We start from the raw sequence: 17,432 nt of genomic DNA, 5'->3' as shown, positions 1-17,432 counted from the left end.
TCCTTACGGCTCGTGTACAGTCTCAGGGTGCTGGATTTGGGGTGGAATCCTCCATGCATGGTTAGTAGCTTCCTAGTCTTAACATCCGTGGCCTTCATCTCTTCCATTGGCCAGCTAATTATTCCGGCAGGGTATCTGATTACTGGTAAGGCATAGCTGTTTATTGCACGGATCTTGTTCTTGCCATTGAGCTGGCTTCTCAGGACTTGCCTTATTCGTTGGAGGTATTTGGCTGTGGCTCCTTTCCTTGTGACCTCATCGAGGTTGCCATTTGCTTGTGGTATTCCCAGGTACTTGTAGCTGTGCTCTATGTCTGCTATTGTTCCTTCTGGGAGTGAGACCCCTTCTGTGTGGGCGACCTTCCCTCTCTTTGTAACCATCCGACCACACTTCTCTAGTCCGAATGACATCCCAATGTCAGTGCTGTAGATCCTGGTGGTGTGGATCAGTGAGTCGATGTCTCGCTCGCTCTTGGCGTACAGCTTGATGTCATCCATGTAGAGGAGGTGACTGATCATAGCCCCATTCTTGAGTCGGTATCCGTAGCCAGTCTTGTTGATGATTTGGCTGAGAGGGTTCAGGCCTATGCAGAACAGCAGTGGGGACAGAGCATCTCCTTGTTATATGCCACATTTGATGGACACTTGTGCAAGTGGTTTGCAGTTGGCTTCAAGGGTGGTTTTCCACAGCCCCATCGAGTTTGCAATGAAGGCTCTTAGAGTCCTATTGATGTTGTACATCTCTAAGCATTCAATGATCCAAGTGTGTGGCATTGAGTCATAGGCTTTCTTGTAATCGATCCAAGCGGTACACAGGTTGGTGTGTCGGGTTTTGCAGTCTCGGGCAACTGTGTGGTCTACAAGGAGTTGGTGTTTGGCTCCTCTGCTATTTATGCCTATGCCCTTCTGTGCCTTGCTCATGTATTTATCCATGTGCCCGCTTATCTTAGCCGCTATGATGCCTGACATGAGCTTCCATGTTGTAGAGAGACAGGTTATTGGCCGATAGTTGGATGGGACTGAACCCTTCGAGGGTTCCTTCTGTATCAGGATTGTTCGCCCTTCAGTTAACCATTCAGGGTGAGTCCCATTTTGTAGCAGCTGGTTCAGTTGAGCTGCCAGTCGCTCATGGAGGGCAGTGAGTTTCTTAAGCCAGTAGGCATGGATCATGTCAGGTCCTGGTGCTGTCCAGTTTTTCATACCCGAGACTCTGTCTTGGACATCTGCCACAGTGATGGTTACCGGGGCTTGTTCAGGGAGGTTGCTGTGGTCCTCTCGTAGAGAGGTTAGCCACTGTGCATTGCTGTTGTGGGACGCCTCCCTTTCCCATATGCCTTTCCAGTATTGTTCAGTCTCCAGCCTGGGTGGGTCTGCTCTGTTGTTATTACCCTGCCATTGAGAGTACACTTTAGCTGGTTGGGTGGCGAAGAGCCGGTTAATCCTCCTGGCTTCATTCTCTCTCGTGTATCTCTTTAGGCTTGGAGCCTTTGTTTGGCAGTTTCGAGTGCTTCAGGTATGGGCATCTGGCTGTACTTCTTGGGTACTGATCTTTTCATTGCACCCCTTTGGAGCTCTGACAATTGACTCACTTCCCTCCTTGTTGTCTTGATCTTAGCCTCTAACCGTCTTTTCCATGGTGGGTATTGGGTCTCATGGTTGCTCTTATAACCAAGCATCTCAAGGATCACTGATGCTGAGTTGTATATCAGCTCATTGGTTTCTGTTATGGTGTTGGTAGGGATCGTTCTCAATGCCGAATTCACATCTTCAATGAGACTTTCTGATGGTACTTCACTCAGCCGTTGTAATTGGCGTCGGGGTCGTCTGGTGTTCATTCGGGCCATGATTCTCTCTCTCAGGTCAGTTGCTGCCTCGTTCAGCTCAGATGGTTCGTTCATTACTGGGGCTACATACCCAGTCTCTGGGCGGGGAGTCGTAGTTGACTCCCTTCTGACCTGGCATCCTGGCTCCTTCCCGTAGCACTTGTGTCGTACCTCGTCAATCTCCAGTTGTGACAGCAGTTGCCGTTTGCGGATGTTGGAACACTGAGCTACTAGTTGTTTGGCAGTTAGTGTTGACTGGGGATGTCGAGCTAACCATTCCTCCCACAGTCTTTGCATGTAGCCCCTCTGACTAGGATTACTTGAGTAGTAGCATTCCAACAGATCCATGTTTTCATCTCTCGCCCATTTCCGTCTTGTTCCAGTAGCCCACTTTTCATCAGGGTGCTCTGGTCCCCCAGCACCTGACGCAGACCTTGTTTGACCGGGCGACGTCTGAGCCGGCATGTCATGCTTATTTGTGTCTCTCATGGTATGAGGTAGGCTATATAGCTCCAAGGGTCTTGCCTAAGGACCCACACTGACAGCTCAATGTCACCGTTGTAACTTTTTGCCCCAGCCCCCAGCCTGGCCTCGAACCCGGGTCTCCCGGGTGGAAGACTGGTGACTTACCTATTGAGCTATACAGTCAGCTACATATATATATATATATATATATATATATATATATATATATATATATATATATATATATATATATATATATATATATATATATATATATATATATGTCTAAACATATATATATATATATATGTTCCCTAGAGACATGTAAACACGGTCTAAAGGTTGATTAATGATCAGTAGAACCAAATAGACGAATGTCATAGGATGTGTTTATGATCTGTAATGCCATAAAATGTTTCAATGCAAATGAAAAAAAAAACTTTGAGTTTAGGAAATGCACAGAGGAACTGACCTAATGTCTTGCCACTCTTTTCTCTTATCCCAGAGGACGGGTAGGAGGAAAAAAAATCTGCTTACACTAAGAAGTAAAAGCTGTGGGCTTCTTTGAACAGAAGGAGATGGAGGTGTTCACTAAGCGTATTCCATTTCCAAGTAAAGCTCTCACACACAGGCCTGTTAACTTGTTAATGTGCACCTTTGAAATTTACATTTCAAATAAGGCTTGATTAGATCACAACTCAAAAATATATAATACATCAGTGACAGATTATGCATGTTTAGACTCATCTATCAGAAATGCAGTCATTTAGATTAGATCATTAACATGCAGTACATCAGTCCAGCTGTGGAGATACTGTAACATTGGCAGACTGTGAAAGATCTCTTAGAGTCACTGTAGTCCATCAATGCTCTTGGGTCTGGTCACACAAATGTGATGGACTCTTTCAAATGTCACATGTATACATTAAAATATCAAAGAACAAACTTAAATGATTTTCTGTCTGCAACATCTGTATCTTACATTTTTAATTTGGTCAGCAGATGGATGCCCAGATTGGTGATTTGTGATGCTACATAATTCATCGTGTGGGGACCGAGCATATGTTGCAAGGAGCAATGGTCTGTAAAAGAATTTCTTTTTTTACAAGAAGGGTCAACAGAAAACACAACATCAGGTCTTCCATCGCATCATCAGTCACAAGAATAAAGCCTGTCACAAACAGAAGAAGTAGATAAGAAGTAGAAATAAATATAAAAGTTTTTTTTGTAATTTTCGGGATGTTTTGGTAATATCCAGAAAAGAACTCCCATCCAGAATATTAACTTCACTTCTACATCTTTGAGCACAGAAAGTCAATCGCAAGCCTGATGATAACATTTGGATCGCAGTGTGTCATATTCTCAAGTTTAGATCACGTTCAGTAAATCTCAAAGCATGAGGGGAAAAGCATCTCTCAGCGTGAATAACGTTTATTGATTTATTCCAAATGTTGCTGTAGGTTTTAAAGAGACAATTAATTAATGCTTCTAACAACTGTAAGCTCCTCTGACGTAGGAAAACTTTTGATTTTGGACAAGAGGTTGAATATTAAGCAAATGCAACTTACATATTTTTTCAATCCTTACATAGAAATCATTAGATAAGAGAGCATAATGAAGACCAAGTAACACAACAGATAGGTTGGGGGTACATCTGTGGAGAATTTTAAAGCAGGATTAAGTTCTAATACAATATCTTAGGGTTTAAATATCTCACAGAGCACCGTCTAATCCATCATCTGGAAATGGAAAGAGAATAACACAACTGCAACCACTTAAACTGACCAGGAAAGGAGAGCATCAATCAAAAGAGCAGCCAAGAGGGACATTATAACTCTGAATGAGCTACAGAGATCCACAGGTCAGGCCCAGGAATCTATTGACAGGACAACTGCTACGCACCCCAAAAATGAAAAATGTTGACCTAAACTGCAAGACGCTATATATGTGTGGTTGAAGAACACCACCACACGTGAACACGCAATTTTCTTTCGAATGGACAAGAAAGCTGTGCAGAATTGGTGGGAATATGGATGGACCTAAATGCAAATCGATTCTGAAAGAAATCCAATTACAAGCTGGGAAAGACTTGAAACAGAGATGGAGCTTTACCTTCTAACAGAACAATGACCCTTAGCATGCCAATAGAGATTTAAAAAATATATAAACACATTTACATATAAAAGCAATATAGCACTTTGAAGTTTGTGGCTTGTAGCATGAATAATTTTGCAACCATTCGTCATTTGATTAAAGTGTAAACAACTAACGCTTCTCATAAAAAGCCTTTACCTTAACTGTGGTGATTTTTATTGCAATTTTGGCCGATTCTAAAGGTGATACAAGATGCAACTGATCGCATTAATCACAACTAAACACATGCATCTCTACTCTCTGTGCACGTGCTATATCAGTGTTGTTTTGTTACCTGTTTCCTCAGTTATTTTCACACCTCTGATTGCCTCTCGCTGCCTTTCACACAGGTGAGTCTCAGCAACATAACACAACTGTTGGAAGTTGATACAGCAACACACCTACCAACATAAAATTACCTTCACAGTTGGATTGTGCAGCGAGAAGAAAACAAACACTGCAGCAATGAATGTCGTGCTCAAGGGCACCTTTGTTTGATTGACATTTACCTTGTGTTACAGCGCTGAAGCAGACTGAGAATCAAACATGGATGGAGGAGATGAGGAAAGACTGATTAAAACACATTATCTGTGAATCAGACAGATGTAAAAAGTGTGAATCTATAAATTGGACATTCATTACCTGTAGTTTGAACATAAAGTGACTGTCACATCTCCACACCCCACGCTATCTACTTACAGTGAAAAAGCTGAGGAATAATTAACTCTATACTAGGCTTGATTTTGCCTTTCATTGGCATAATTCTTGATCATTTATAACAAGATCGGAGGCACTGGAGAAGAAGCAAGTTCTTTCCCAGCAATAGTAAAAAAGCATGCCTCTTCTTTTCTCCACAAAGGTATCTACATATCGCTATCTTTCAAAGGACTCTGATTGACAAAATGCATTTATGAATCTTTTATCCTCCCAAACATTAAAAGAATTTCACCATCTGTTCTTAACTCAACTCTTACACCTCCTGCTGTATCCGGCTATTATGTTTTCATGTTGGAAATACATTTTCACTGCTCAGATCTAAAACTTTTATTGGTTTTCTAAAACTTTGAAACTAAACTAAATCATGATTTCCTAACTCTTCAGCAGATGTTCCCAGTTGAGCCCTCGGGCTGCAAGCCTTGTTTAGTTTGCTTTATGTGCATTTCTCTACTAACAGATGAGGAAAACAGCAGATGTGCGACTCCCATCTCTACTACTTAGAGAAATCTAAAAATAAATTAAATTTTTTTTTAATTAAGATTAGAACACATTTTATATGAAAGGTGTTGTGTGCAGAATATTATCCGTAACCCTTGATATCGTCTGACATTTATAGTAATGCACATACATTCTTTCTGAGTTAGAAGAGGCAGTATGGTGTTTTTCCTTTTATAAACATTTGCATTAGATTAAAGTCAGGGTTTTGACTTGGTAATTCTTTAACATTAACTTTAGTCTTCTTAAGAAATAATTTTCTAGAATGAGTTGTGTGCTTTGAACTTTTGGCTTGCTGCATGACCCACATTCTCTGTGGATAAATTTCATGGACAAATGCCTAGGCTTCTTTTAGAATCTGCTGACATAATTAATAATTTATTGCTCTACAGGCAAAGTACAGTGTTTTTCTAATGGAGGATTTTTTTTTTACATTAATATGAGCTAATGTGTTGAAAGTACTTAAGGTTGCAGTGTAACCTCTCCCATAGGCTTCTATGCCTATGGGAGAAGGCATAGGAGCTGCACATTTTTCAAATATTTTCTGTCTCAAACCATACTGTCATGACATTGTGATAATTTCAACAAATATGTAAAAAATATGCTTTTTTTTACATAATTACATAGTTACATAATGCAGCTTTAACCAAAATGTGATAGCAGATCACTTGTAGTCTCATAACGATGTGAAGACTTTAACCAACTTATTCTTGGATGTCCTTCAGAACCAAAGAGACTCAAAGTAAAGATAAAACCAGGATGAATAATACATTTATATTCATCAAGGTACTAGTAAATGTCTCTTGGGAAGTTGTAGTTGCATAACAGGATGCATACGTGTCAATTTTTGTTAACAAGCTATGCTAACTTCATGGGTAGAAGTAGTTCTGGTTCCCAGCTTGTTTCTGTTTTCTCCAAAGTGGCAAGACTTCTCTGTGAAAGTTTCATTTCTTCATATTTAGACTAACTTGAGGCAGGCAACTTAAAAGGTAAATAAGTCTGAGAGTAGATGCGAAATCTTCAACTGGATGAAGATCAGAGTCTGAGCAACACCCTCTCTTTCTTCTCCTCCTCCTTTCACAGTGTCTCTTGAGCTCTAGGCCTCTTGCGTTTTTAACCTACAAGCCAGCCCTCCCGGCCTTATGAAAAATGCATTTGCCATGCTACACTTGATACTGTAGAGCCTCTGAGCACTCTCATGGCACCAGTACATCTTGCTGTAGGCAAGTTCATCTCCCACAAAAACCAACTGGGGCACAGTGGGACAGGCAGAAGCTATCTTTGGCTTGGCACAACCACACTCTGTTGTCTGAGTCGATTGTAATAAGAAAAGCAGCTCAAAACTGAAGCCATAGATCTGTGAAAAGGGGCAGATTGTGGCAGATTTTTCTATACTTACGGCTTTCAACTTTAGTCAAATACATTGATGCCATTGATATAAAATGGGAAACAATTTTGACAAAGAGGAGATGCCTGTTCTTATTGCCAACTTTTTGTTGCACTACTTTAAGCATACTAGCTATGCTATCACTGCTATAAAACAACATATAGACAGGTGTGTGTAAATATACTTTTAATATAATGTTGTGTATTTTGCTACAGTTTCTACTCTTTTCAGATCTGAGCCAGCAGGCTTTTTCCTTACATTGAAGCAAAAAAATAATAATAATGCTGTTTATCCACCAGCCATCCTGTCAAAAGCCTTCATGGCGGGTCAAAATAGCAACCTAAGTTGTATGTAATTACTGGGTTTGGTGTGTGGTTAAGCAACTATAATTCTGAGAACTGCATTCATTACAAATGGTGACATTTAAGGAGTATTCTCTGCCATTAATAATTGTCTCAAAAGCTTTATCAGGGCTTCTTGGGTGATTATCACAACTGCTGTCCAGCCAGCTGCTGGGCTGGATGGAGTTTTGCTGCTTGTGGAGTTCTGCACCATCTTGCTACAGAAATAATCACGATAATAAAAGAAAATCTGACTTTTGTTACAACTAGAGGGACGATTTGCTGAATCTCGACTGAATTCTTTTGGATAGTTATGTCCGTAATGTTACAGGCTCTAACCTGAGAAGTATGCCAGATGTATATTGAAGTCCCTGTTTAACTTATTTACATCCTGTAATCTATTCACAGTCTGTGCCATCACTTTAAAAAAACAACATATATTTGCTTTTGAAATACTGTTCTTATAGTGAATAACTCAGTTAATAAACTCTGAAAGGTCAATACTGTCATGTCCCCTGCCGAGTGGCTGATTCATTGTGTCGTCATTTGTCTCTTTGATTGTGAGGCTAATGGTAGCTGAATAACCAATGTGTGACATCATCATGCAGTGTTGTAGGTAAGAGTGGGCTTTTATTGCTTCACACATAAATGTGTTTGGCTTTAGAAACCCAAAGACATTGTGTGTGATCTATAAGCAGATATGATTGTCATCTGTCTTGTTTAAAGCTTTGACACAAATTATCACACAGTTAGCAAAATGACTGTAGACCTTTAAACATTTAATGTCAAAAGTTGTTACATTTTTATCTGTGCTCTTTTCTTCTATTACAGAAATAAATTTGTCTCTATTACAACAGGGGAAAAGAATTGGCTCTACTCTTTGCCCTTAAGTCACCAGGCAGCTTCACTTTTCATTGTTGGATGTGGATTAGTTTTCTTACAATACATGTGTAAAATGCCAAGGGTGGCTGTTCTAATCAAATTGTACATGGCACAAAGAACATAAACATGACAGGTTAGAATCACAGTTTTATCCTCCCACAACTACAAAGACTTTCAAGAAATACTGAGGTGAACTCTTTGTCTCTTTGTTGTTCTGTCTTTTAAATGAGCTTGACAATGTTTTAATTCATGATCAAAATCCAGTAAAATAATAAATGACCCTACATTCTAACCCATCTTTTGCATATTACATTACTACATGCATCCTCTTGGTCTCAGTGAAATGACCAAAAGACTTCATAATGTCAGTGTTCAGCGAGCTATTCTCCTCCATTTCCATGCTTTCGCTCTACTATGGGAAGTTTCTACAGAAAAGATGCCTGAAATCAGAACAAAACCAAGAAGGATTGCTGGGAAGTGCATTGTACATGCATTATGATGTGGTGGTCTGTTGCCTGGCTCCCACGGTATAGGTTAAAAGTAACAGAAGCTTATTTCTTAAAATGCTTCAGCAAGTTAAATTTGTGTCGTGTTCTCAACTTTTAATGCATTTCATCTGAGCAGCATTCTTTATACAAGTTTCAATAAGGCCTGTGGACCATTTGTAAGTGAAACAATTATAAGATCTTTTTTCTAACTTGCTAGGACCAATATTAAATAAATGAATAAGACAACAAAGAAGTTGGCAACATAGACTGTTTATGTTGGTTCTGTATTTAATTTTTCAATGTAATATTGGCATCCAATCAGCACATGAGTGACAAACTATCTTACTGCTTTTAAGCAATCTTTATTACCATTTGATTGAAACTTTAAACCAAAGACAAGGAATCCATATTCTTACAGTCGAGATCATTCCCACGATAACACCGTGGGCCTCATCTTTTAAAGATTTGCGTGAATAAAAAGCAATACCAACTTGATATTGTGTGCAAACCTAATCTAGAAGCAATACTCAAACAGGATTGCATTAGTACAATGAGAACAGCCGGCAGAATAAACTTAGCGTATCTTCCTCCATGAATATGGAAAGCGTCTGCTGATCATCAGAAAGTGCTAAATACTTGAAGGAGGACATGCAAATGTAATGACTTACCACTCGCAATGCTATTCACTAAACCCGAACCACATTGCTGGGTGCTTTTGTTTGCATCTATACTTAGCATGTTCGAAAAGCAGTTGTAAACTAGCATGCAAAAATATGTGCGGCCACCATGGCGAGCAGGCGGCAGAGATACTATGACAAAGTGGGACTATTTAAATAATATAAAAAAATATATGAAAAATGGATTTGAAGTAGCCTCAAGCAATTCTTATTGCTTGAGCTGCAGGATTAACAAATAATATACTATCACTTTATGGCAGCACACTGTTAGGTCTTAATGCTATGCAGGAGTGCATGTAGCCCAGAAAAGGTTATCTTCTGCTGCAAGTTCCACAAATTGTGCATGCAAAAAATATCTAAGTAGGACAGATTAAAGCTGATGGATTGCTGACCATGTTTATCCAATTAAATCAAAAAGGAAACAACAGGACAAACTTAAATACTACGCAATGTTATTTAGCAAAACTGAACATTAACCGCCAACAGGTAGTGAGGTTGCAGAGTTAAGTATATATTTTTGATTGATTTTTAAATATTTCTTTTGTTTACCACATTGCATACTAATTTAGATTAATTTAGATGACATTTATTATTATTATTATTATTATTATTATTATTATTATTATTATTATTATTATTCCATCATAATGACTTTCTAATTAATTAGAGAGTGGCTCACACAAAAATCCTAATTTTAATTGGCTGGTCTGCACCACTGTTACACTTGTAATCAATTACACTGCAAATCTTTGTAGACTGCATGCAATATACCCACTTACTGTACATGCAATATATATATATATATATTTTTTTTTCCTCATGCAATTTACCGCTCCGTATTTGGAGTTTTTGTGAATGAGGCCCTAGATCTGTATAAGTAAATGGCTCTGATGACTTAAGACAGAAGTATTATTACATGATTGATGAAGAAGCATTGTTTCTGACTGTCAAGTGGTGCTCATTAGAATCCAACTGCTCTCTTGCCTGAGGGAAGGATTCAGCTGAAACTACCTGCAATGTTTTTATTCTCTGTACTGTGTGAGGCACTTTGATAGCTCTGTTGCTGTCGTCTGATGTAATTTATAGGCCTATATTTCTGCATGTTAATATGACACAGTGAGACAGATTAACAGCCCAGCTGAAAGCTGACACAGTGGCTAAGAGCCATTGATTTACTAGAAAGAAACTGAAACCAGAAGAGAAGAGCAAAGTAAGAGTAAACCTCTCTGGTCTTAACCTCCCAAGAGCTCCCATCATCTGCTCAAAGGCACACAAGCACAGGAGGAACTCTTTTAAAAAAAAGACTCACTGCTTTTAAATTTAAAGGATGAAACTGAAAGAAAAAAATCTATAATCATAGTCAAAAGGCTACCACTTACATATCCTGTATTTGGTTTCAGGTCATGGTTGTGTATTTTCCGTTTTTGGAAACAGAAGATATGTTAATTGTAAATTCTTATTAATATCCTATGACAAATTATAAAATAAAGCTACACGTGGTCATATGTGTTAATGTGATTATTCATGTCTAAATTTATTTGTGTAAAAATAAATTCCATTAAATCAAAATTACCGTTAGCCAAAAAAAATAAATAAATAAAATGGTTTGAACAAAAAACTAACAGCAAACAAATTCCCAGCACGTCAGGGTCTATTTTACTACAAATGTTGTATTTATTGAGAGTCTGTATTTCTTAAGGCCACAGGGAAAAACAAGTGTCCTTGTCAGGCTGTTAAGCATGAAGAGGCTAATTTTGCTGATCGACACACAGTTAGGAAAGTAAATATTTGAAGGCATGCTGATTTTGTAGGTTAGCTCAAATAAGAAGCAAATTCAACATTTTTATAACATGTTCATTTTAATGAAGACAATTTTTGATTCAGAATATAAGCCAAGGCTCCAGTTGAAAGTTGATTTGCACACCACGAACTGAAATAACCTCTTACTAAGAAGACTGACTTTTGACCTCTGTAGATCAATCAAACAATCAATGACAGATACTCCTGACATAACCTGGTCAGAACGCACCATTAAGGTCAGCACCTGTCAACATAATCAATTTCTTTCAATTCAACATCTCTACCATGATCTACAGGACCAGAGAGCTGTTTGAGAGCTTCAGAGAGAAGACAGGAGATCTGTGCAAGGCTGGAATGAACTCTAAGACCATCAGTAAAAACTTTGGTGTGATTATTATCAAAAAGATTACTCTCATTTGCCATCAGCCTGGAGCTCCACACAAGATCTTGCCTCACTGGGTGAGTAAAACCACAACGAAGGGATCTGTGCACAATTACACAGTAGGAGCATTTGGACCCAATTCAGCAGTATCACCACCATGCGTTCAGTCATTGTTCTTATGCATTTTTCATTTCAAAATACCAGATTTTTCCTTACTAATATTTCTACATCATTTTCCTGCAGTTTTTATGGGATTGTGAAGAACATTTGAGAACACAATATTCACCATGAGTTATTTAATAAGTTTTTCGGGGTATTTTTTTGCACTTTCCACAAATAAAAAGCTTAACAGTGCTGACACACTGCATTTTTCAGGAAATGGTGTAGCTCTTTTTCACTGTTACCTTATTAGGACTGGCTTAGAAAAGCTGCTTTTAAAATTCCATGAAACCAACAGGGAGAAGAATAGTAATAAAAAATGTGTAGAAACACATTTTTTTTTATTAATATAACATGCCATTTTGGAAACATATACTGTGTATTTGAGTATAAAGTATCACAATGAACTTCCTTAAAAAGTATTAATCCTTTCTTATCTGAGGGTCCCCCACACCCCCCAAAAAACAATACAAAGTTAAAACTGTTTTCAAGTTGTTGTTTTTTTGCTGATAAAGAACCATTCACTGCTTTTCTTGCATCTGATCTCTGATAATCTTTGCTTCAAAAACAAAACCTCTTGAATTTTGTCAAGCAAGATAGAGGAAGAATATCCTAAATAAAATCCAGATTCTTTAAAGCAAAGTTTTTCAATGCAAGACTTCCAAAAAAACAACAACACAGATTGCTTTGTTTGGCATTTTAGACCCAGTTTAAGAAACCCAGTCATCTAAATTTGCAAACAAAACATTCCTATCTGATTTTGAATGAGAGTTATTTCTTTAGTAAGTCAAAAACCACATAACTGATCATCTAAAGTTAAAATCAATATGTAATATGCCATCTGAAAGCTGGCATCTGAAAGAAAATCGTGTTAATTAAATACAAATTAGGATTTTGTCCTTCAGAAAGTATTCTTCCTTTTTGTATCAAAAAAAGAATTCTGGAAAATTAAAAAGGAAAAAAAGTGATTTTTCTTTTTCCCATATTTTTCCAGAATTGGAAAATGGTACAAGAAAACTACCTACCTTTAATGACTGAATGGAAATCTGCTACAGAAGGAATGTGTACAGAATAGAAGCCCTAAATGATGCAGAGAAGGTTGGGAGTGAAAGCTAGGATCAAATGAGAGAAAAGCTTAGCATGACCTGAAGAAATCTTCACCTCACTGAGGGGCCAATGGACAGGGTCACTGGTTTACAACCTCCTTTTCTCAGCCAGAAACACCAAGGATCAGTAGTGGATATTTCTCCTGTATGAGCAATACTCAAAATAAATCCTTAAGGCAACATCTAATGAAGAATCCGACTGAGGTCATGGACAGCTCCCAACGCTGAAGAAAGTCTGTACAAGCAGCTGAAGTTTCAAGCTGCCAAGCAGCAGAAAAGGTCTTAGCACTTTGCTCTCCAACAAAGGTTCTAACAGCAAGTCTCCAAGACGTTTTTTCTACGTGGGGATAAAATACTTATTTCACCAAATGCAGTGCAATGATTGCTCGGTGTAATCAAAGACATTGACATGGGCCGTAAGCCAACTTTCAACAAGTGTATTTCAGCAAGTTGAAACATCATAGGACCAGAACGGTGTGTCATTTTATTTGGATAACTTCTCACCATTCATAAACATTGAATAAGCTGTGCTGAAGTGAGCTGACAGCGCAAACAAATTTTCCAGAATTATTTGACACTTGGACATAGAAAATAAGTGTCAAAAGGCCAGCCTGCTGATGCTTTGTGGCACATTGTTTGACTTCTTATCTTGGTTATTTATTTTATTTATCATAATTGTTCAAACTTTTATATATTATTGTTGGTTTGTAAAGTTATGGTCATGTACATGTAAAGGCCTAATGAATGGTGGTTACAGGCTGAGTACCATTTGTTTATGTTAATGCTATTGACTAAAGGGTTGTTTTTTCTGTTTTAATGATTATGGAGCACTTTTGTTCATTATATCTCAAAAATCTAAACACGCCCAAGTCAGTCAAACCTAGAATGACCGGATCTAATGCAGAGCTCATCCCTAGCAAAACACTAAAATAAAAAAAAATGCCCTAGAATCAACTGTGGATAACATACATATTTACCTTATGTTTGAAAAACAACAGCTAAGAAATCATGAAACTTATCACCACTCACAGGGTGATGCAGAAACAAAATCAACTTTTCACCTTAGGACCGAAAAGAATATTGCATCAGAGAAACAAATATTCCAATAGAAGCAATATTCTTAAAAGCCCAACCCTCTTCCATTCAGTTCTGCCACACTGCTGCTGCCTCAGATCCGAAGGAGGCTGGTCTGATTAAAAGTCCACAGTGTCATCTTTTTCCTGCTCCTCATCCAGCTTCTTCACATCCAAGAACAAGCACTCTACTTTGTTTCAAATCCCCCCTCCATCTCTCATGTTTGTACATTTTCTAACAAAGGTGAAATTTAGACACAGCAGGGAAATCACGAGCACATCAAAAATACAGAGACGTATCTGATGCCGCGAGACTATCATTATGTTAACTCACCAAATCAGACACTTGAAGTTGTTTGAAAAGTTTTTCTCTTCTGCATCCAAACAGGCAGGCTATTGGCTGCTTTATGCAAATCCAACAAAGTCCTATCTATGGCCCACATGCTAAAGTGGAAACATCACCATCTCTTTCTGTCCTCTTTTGCTCCGTCTCATTCCCCTTCTCTCAGATCCAGCTGCTCATCTGGCAACAGAGCAAAGAAACAGATGAAGTGCTGCAACAGAATGAAGGCTTCACTGGGAGAGTGATGGTAGACAGAAGGAGTGAGACAATGATTTGATTTGTGGTTTTTAAGACAGTTTTACTCAAACAGCTCTTTTGTTGGCAGATCAGCAGTGGGAAGTCTTGCTTAAAGTCAACAATGTCCAGTTGTGCATTCAATTATTTTTTTAAAAATAAATTAATGTTCTTGTGAGCTTGGATGCAGGCCTAATGTTTGTGATCTTTCTTTATAGTCAGCTTAAAAAAAGAAACAAATTTGGTCCTTTCTTTGGAGAATTATTTCAGCCCAACTGAGGGGTTTTCAAGTATGAATGACCTGCTCAGAAACATGTAAAAGCATCTCAGTCATAATTAAGTTTAGACTTTAATAAGGCCACTCTAAAAAAAAACAGTCTGATACTTCTTGATTCTACTGGTCACACAGTAATCAGTACTTGGTTGCAATTTGTAAATGATTCAACAAGGAGAAACTGACTTTCTCACATAGTCCCAGGTTGGTTTGGATAGCGTTTTTCTCTTACATGAAGTGATTTAAAAAGTTTTCTCTCAGAGTATCTATTCAGGTTGTCTGTTCTTGAAGTCTTGAAACATGCAAGTATGACAACAAAGTAAAAACAGATGAATTCTGTAAATCTTGTAGCTCACCAGCTGATGCCCAATGTAGGAAGTACATTATGTATTGGGTAGTAGAATATCTGCAGGTTACATATAATATTTAGTTATAAATCACACAAAATTAGACAGCAAAACAAAGTTTTTTCAGACAACGTGATAATCCATATTTGCTAAGCTAAAGTAGATGAACAAATGGTGTCAAGTATTGCAGGTGGAAATGTCATTTAATACTGAGCTGACAGCTCTCAAACCCCGAATGTGAGAGACAGCGATACCGCATGTCCTTTTCTCGTGTTGAGACAAAGTCATGTCTGATAATGTCAGATCATGACAAAAGAACCCTCACCTAAGACACTTACAGCTCATATTTTATTTGGGTCACACTTTTCAAGCACGAGCAGCACCCAAAGAGCATCAACTATAAAAGGATAAACTAAAAAAGTCAAAGAAGTTAGCAAATATTAGTAAATTGTTGGACTTTTACAGTCAGGTATCATTTAAAAAATAAGTCCTATAAGAAATCAGTGGCTTATATTCTTGAAAAGAATCATCTCATTTCCAGCACAGAAAGTAGAGAATATGCCAGTCTAGACTGGGTAAGCTAACACCACTTAGCTAAAGGGTTTCATCATAACATACAATAAAATGAGAGGAAAATTACTCGATGTCGTTGTCAGAAGACTGATAGTAACACTGAAAGAAGACGTTTTTACCAAATGCAGCATCCTGACTGAACTTTTAAATCTTTAGGTACAACATGTTATTGTCTGATGAACACAAACTAATAATTTAGGCTATTCTCACAGAAGGTAAATTCAGCAAAAATGCATGAGTGCATCATAAATATGATTAATAGAGTTAAACTCTTGGCCTGAAGATTTTCTGTATGGACTTTGTGTATTCTCCCTCTGCAGTTGTGTATACTATCTGGGTAGTCTCAAAAATACATAGTAAATTTACATTAACACACAGAGACTTTTCTTTCATATCTGATTCATTGATTTCTGTATTTATTTTATAATTTCAGCACCAGACATACATTAAATTGTGACTCCTTTCTCTGTAATATCTCTCCCACCGCAACTGATTGAGTCATAACTGAGGAAAGCTCGAAATCACCAGAAATTCTAGACTTGTGACACATGAGTATTCTTCATAATACTTTCTTTTGGAAATAGGTTTGTAGCTTATAAAAAGCCAGAGTGCTTTAGTTGAATAGAGACACTTTAGATGTCAAACCAACCAAAGCTGATCCCGACCCCATGGTGTTAAGACAAGAGAATCACATTATCTCTTCATTTTCTTTCATTTGCACACACATAGAGACACACAAGAACTCTTCTCTCTTGCCTCCTGAAACACAGGGGGTTTGAGTCGAAATGAACATTCAGTGCAATATGTTGCCTCCTTACTGAGGCTCTTTTTCTTGACAGTTAATTGAGTTGAGTCAAAAAGCACTGAGGTAAAAGGAAATGACTTCAACTGGAACATGTATAACTGGATTAGACTGAATCTGCCTGTAGTGTATTCACTTATAATTGGCTTATACTGGACTGTATATAATTGAGCTTGTTTACTTTTCCAGTTAAACACACTGAATTTGTTCTAAATTGGTGGTGCTGTATATAAATAAAATGACTATGTGGGATAGAAATGACTAATAAGGAGTAGATTCCTACCGTCCCTGTGTAAAAAGGCTATCATGTCTCAAAAAATATATTTAATATTAAATATAGCTGCTTCACGTCACTTGTTCCTCAGACAAGAGGGATTGTCTTTGACAAGTGAGGAAGAGCTTTTTGAAGAAATGTTTTTGAAAAGTTTTGTTGAACAACCTAAAATGACAGAGCCTGACACTCCTGTGATCCATCAGAGATAAAGCTGTTTGTTCTGAGCAAAACAAAACTTCAAAACATCATCAGCTTTCAGAGCCCTTTCTTTACATCACCCGGGTATTGCTCAACATAAAGTGTTCAGGAGTTACAATTAAAAAGTCCTGTGTGTGTGTGTGTTGCAAAATAGTGTGTAAAATGGCAGAGAACATAATTAATGCAAACATAAATCTCCGTGTGCTAAAAAAAAAGAAACAACTGGTAGTGTTCCCCCTACCATTACATCAAAAAGCAAACAACACAAACTAGAAAAAGGAAGGCCTCACTTACAAGGACGACAAATTTGCTTGGAAATATTTTCTGACACTATGGATGTACCCAAGCAGATTAAATAATCAGTTAACATCAGCTTGTAATACTTTTGAGTGTCAAAGCGTATAATAAGCACATAAAAAAGCCCAGCTAAGTCTAGCGGCTGATTTTTCAATAGTTTATG

General features: G+C 37.8%; 1 protein-coding gene across 3 annotated transcripts in view; it reads right to left on the bottom strand.

Annotated features, from left to right (window-relative positions):
• The window catches only part of b4galt2 (UDP-Gal:betaGlcNAc beta 1,4- galactosyltransferase, polypeptide 2), a 178,324-nt gene that overhangs the window by 155,790 nt on the left and 5,102 nt on the right, over window positions 1–17,432 (bottom strand). The window contains exon 2 of one of the 3 annotated variants that reach the window (XM_081598501.1): window positions 14,262–14,450. The exons of the other annotated variants lie outside the window; for them this stretch is intronic. The gene's annotated coding sequence lies outside the window, so the exon portion shown is untranslated. The remainder of the gene's footprint in view (window positions 1–14,261; window positions 14,451–17,432) is intronic. 3 annotated transcript variants of the gene reach the window in all.

The sequence above is a fragment of the Poecilia reticulata genome, chromosome 17, assembly GCF_904066995.2.
Source record: "Poecilia reticulata chromosome 17, P_reticulata-male-v2, whole genome shotgun sequence".
In the NCBI taxonomy this organism is placed as follows: Eukaryota; Metazoa; Chordata; class Actinopteri; order Cyprinodontiformes; family Poeciliidae; genus Poecilia; species Poecilia reticulata.
Note: the sequence above shows the minus strand (reverse complement) of the source record. Positions and strands in the feature narration are given on the sequence as shown.